Source organism: Malus sylvestris, chromosome 16 (genome assembly GCF_916048215.2).
Source record: "Malus sylvestris chromosome 16, drMalSylv7.2, whole genome shotgun sequence".
NCBI classification, from domain to species: Eukaryota; Viridiplantae; Streptophyta; class Magnoliopsida; order Rosales; family Rosaceae; genus Malus; species Malus sylvestris.
The window spans coordinates 31,899,346-31,903,931 of NC_062275.1; the positions used below are offsets into that span (position 1 = coordinate 31,899,346).

Consider the following 4,586-nt stretch of genomic DNA (forward strand, 5'->3'; position numbering starts at 1 on the left):
ATTAGAAATGCAACACGTGAGGAATTTGCAAATGACTGCTTAAAATGAGTCATTAACAAATTTCTTTTACATATCTTTGTAATGTTCATGTGATACATTTCTAATTCCTCCTATTTAACTTTGTGAGACAGATTTCTTCTTCATTTGCCTAAAATGCATGCCTTGTAGTTTGGGAGTCTCTCACCCAAACATACATGTAGTATTGGGTGTGGTAACTATTTGTAATAACTTTTTATAGTGGAAACTCAACTTCCTTTAATATGCAAGCATATATGCTCCAGATCCATGAAGAAAACTAAGGTTTCAACCCCAAAATTAATTGGCAATAAGAGTTATGACACAACTCCTAATAAACTTTGTGAGGAATTTCTTAATTAACTCTCCGATTTGGAACTTTTCTTACATCCATGCAGTAAGATGAGGAAAAAAGAACTTTGCTTCTAGTAGTTACCGTTTAGCTTATTTTCTATCTTTATAATATAAATAATATTATTTAAAAAAAAAAAAGGTAAGAACTTTTTATCTCACCCCACACCGCAACAAATCAAAACCCTTTTGACTGACTGATAAGTTATCCCACTGTCCCACATCGGCTGTGCAATAGAATTGAGCAAGCAAACAATCCTATAAAAGCTAGTTTGCATCCCACATCGGCTGTGCAATGGAAGTGAGCAAGCAAACAGCTCTATAAAACCCACATTCCAAGGCACTCTTTTCTCGGTCTTTTGGCTAAGATCTGATGTGGTATCTGTTATTGTTAGTTTAATATTTTCAGTATTATAAGTATTTTTGAAGTATTTCGTGGTATTATAGGTAATATCACGATATTACCGATATATCGCGATATTTTGACGAAAACTTCTTGGATACCTATTAAAATATCGGTAAAGCAAAAATCCGATAATATCGGCGAAATATCGTCGATATTATCGATATTTAAAACCTTGGTAACAACCATAATCTCATGAAACATTTTATTTTGGTTTTATAAGGAGATGAGCAACCATTAGGGAATTGAATCACAGTGTTTTCTCTGTAAAAACTTAATCAGATTCTCTCCCTACGTATGTCAGTCGTTCGCATAACTTGGATATCGATGCTAGAAACGCGGACTACGATAGTGTGAATGAATATCAATGTCACGGTAACGACGTTAATATAAAGTTTCCATCAATATCTGGTAAACAATGTTCATATGAGGTTGATAATGTTTATATGCCGTCAATATTTATTACCACCACATGAATATAACGTTGTTAAATGATATTGATATTTGATTGCTATATATTATTGTTCATCCCTCGTATTCATTCAATCCCAACACAGAAAGTTATTCAACTGAAATTTGTTTCCCAATTTATTTCCAGCCGAGGTGAAAACATGCATGTTGGAGAGGGAGCATCCTTACGATCGAGTCATGGAGTACAATCTATTGCTTTCTTGTAGGAGTAATATTATTCATACCATGTTTTTGTACCATATTTTCATATCAACTTAGCTGGTATTTGATGTGGACAGCCACATCATTTGAATTAATCAGATTTTAAATTTAGTTCATTATTTAATAAACTAATAATTAAGAAAAATTAGTTAATTAAATGATGATTGTGGTATACGAGGAGTCTTTCTCCTTCATTTCCTTGGGTTTTGCAAATTTTTCAAATAATGTGGCTGCCCAGATCAGATGCACCTAAGGTGGTATAAAAATATGGTATAAAAGCATTGTATGAATAGCATTACTCTTCTTGTAGCTAGGTTGATAACGAAACACGTAAAGAGGACGTGTATTGAACTTTTTGCATGTAAAATAACAATGGTCCACCTGTCCTTTTAGAAGATGAAATCTCTTCTTACTAATATAGTTCGTTGTATCCGTATTCCATACCACTTTTATGAAGGATAATTAAGTAAAAAAATAATTTTTGTAGCTCCACCTTTTTTGAGTAATAACCTCCATATAGTAATAAATTAAATTGGTTTGATCCTAACATTATTTCTACTACGTAGAGGTTTTACTGTATATCAATTGGTCCATTATTCTGGATTCCTCTCTTCTTCTTTTTTGGTCAGCCGATGGAAACTCATCCTTTTAGAGGGTATATTCAATTGAGACTTTGAAAGATTTCAAATGAGTTATAAATCCATGGAGTTTTACTTAAGGTTCATAGACTCCATTTGAATTCAATCAAAATTTTAGGGGAAATGTCTGATTTCCTGAGGCCTACAGTACACTATAAAATCCCTCCAAATTCTTAACTTTTAAAAATACTTAAAAATAAAATTCTAAATGAATACACATGAAGATTTAGGAACTACTTTAAAATCTTGATTGAATACACCAAGATTTTTATGGAGCTCTATAAACTCCTTAAAAATCTTGAATTGAATATCCATTAACTCCCTTGGATTCATTTAAAATCTTGATACTTCTAAAATACTTTGATCTCCTAATTAAATACATTAATCCAGACTAGCCTAAGCCCACACACTTTGTGTATGAAGTAGGGTTTTGCTTTTTTTAATTTATTTTTCTTTTGGAAAATATTTGGGAGAGAGAGAGAGAGAGAGAGAGAGAGAGAGAGAGAGAGAGAGAGAGAGAGAGAGAGAGAAGAGATATAATTTTATTGGACAACCTCGACATTACAAGAGAAATATATTATGCATCAAATAAAGAGGTTCCAGATAGCCTGGTGCATAGAAAGCAAGAGCATGTCCCCTTCTTGCAGCAAAACCTTAATCCCCAATATATAATGGGGTTTATTATCAAGCATTGAAAAGTAAAAGGTAGTGCATAATTAAGGAAATATATTATACATGAAATAAAGAGGTACCAGAAAGCCTGGGGCATAGAAAGAGCATGTCCCCTTCTTGCAGCCAAACCTTAATCCCCAATGTACAATGGGGTTTATTATCAAGTATTGAGAAGTAAAAGATAGTGCATCATTAAGGATAATATCGTTGGAAATGTTGGATTACGCGGATGATATATACCAACCCAAGCTGATCTCTCTTGCAGAATTTGAAGACCCATATACCTGACCAAAACACAAAAGTTGAAAGGAACGAAAAAGAGCAATTCATACAACCAAATAAATTTTGAAAATTTCAATCTGTTGCAAGTATACATCACATACCTGCCTAACATAGCCCATAGGGTGGCTCGCCCGTGTGACAGGGAATGTGGAAGAATCAACAATGCGTAATGCATCAATTCCATTAACACGCAAACCACCATCAACCACCTTTCCATCAATGCATCCACCGTGGTAATGCCAATATGAGCCCAAAGAATCTCGACAAAATGTTTCGAGTGCATCATCTGTTTGATTATTTGGCAGAGGTACTCCTAAAAAGGTAAAACCTTGTATACCTGGCAAATCTTGGGTTTTATATTGTTTAAATGCGTTAGTCCTAAATAAATCACCAATTTATTTCATGCCGCTAACACAATGAGCAAGGTCCGTCGCAATTGAAAAGTAATTGAATCTAACATTGGGGCCAATTGTCACATCAGAAGATGAATTTAGCGTGAGAGAGCCATGAGAATAAGGTCCAGGAACTTTGTTAGGAATGTGAGCGAAAGTTGAATTTACTGGCAGGGGGTGAGACTCACTAGGAAATAAACTATGGGCGGGGAAGTAAGTGGTCCGCCGGAGAGAGAACATTGCCAGAAATCTTTTCTAATGCCTAGAACTGTTACGATTGAGGCTTCGATTGGATTTGGGGGCAAAATGTTAATGAAATTACGAGGATTGTCGTACAGAAACTGCCCAACGTATGGATGGTCAAGTACAACTAGGATTCCAAGATTGTGGGGTCCCCATTGTCCCTGCACATAACTTCTCCTTGATCACGTACATACGCTCGATGAGAAATTCCGTTAGAATCCCTATATATGACTCCTGTTGCTGACAAAACTGCATTATAAAATAGCGCAAAATTAATAACAAATAAATATAACCAAAATAGGGCAGCTTAATTATTCTCACCTCAAGTATTTTCCCTTACCTTCATTCCGTTAATTTAAAGCATAAATTATTAATTTTAAACTGCAGCATGAGAAACTAGGAGTTGTTTTAAATCATAGATGCAACGTACTTGATTCACTAGAAGAGAAGAGGATCTTCTCTACGTTGGCATGAACTGCAACTCGCAAGTTGTGGAGGTCTCCTTTGTTAAGTAGTTCCTCAGCTGCATGTCTCGTTCCATTATTGTCAAAAGTTGAGCCAGTGATTCTGTTTGAAATGGTACCAAGCATGGTATTTTAGGTTGATTTAAAAATGCACAAAGATTGAAACTTTATGACAGAATATTGCAGAGAAGAGAATGAGCTCAGAGAATAGAGAATGTTCAGAGTTCTTAATTGAAATCAAAAGAGGGAATTTACAAGCCTATATCCCTAAATCAGTCAAATGCTCAGATCCTATTTTTCAGGGAGCAAGGACCGATCTCTAGCCATTCAGGCCATCGGAGGCTACGATCCTTCCACTTGGGAGAGGATCGAATAACACAGTACAACCTAGATAGATAAGAATAATAGCTGTGCAGGTTTCTAATAATAGAAAGTAAACTAGCCGTTACATATT

The 4,586-nt window shown here is 35.0% G+C and overlaps 1 pseudogene; it reads right to left on the reverse strand.

Moving 5' to 3' along the window:
• Positions 1 to 2,641: 2,641 nt before the first annotated feature.
• Positions 2,642 to 4,332, reverse strand: LOC126606561 ((R)-mandelonitrile lyase 3-like; annotated as a pseudogene).
• Between the last annotated feature and the right edge of the window lie 254 nt (positions 4,333 to 4,586).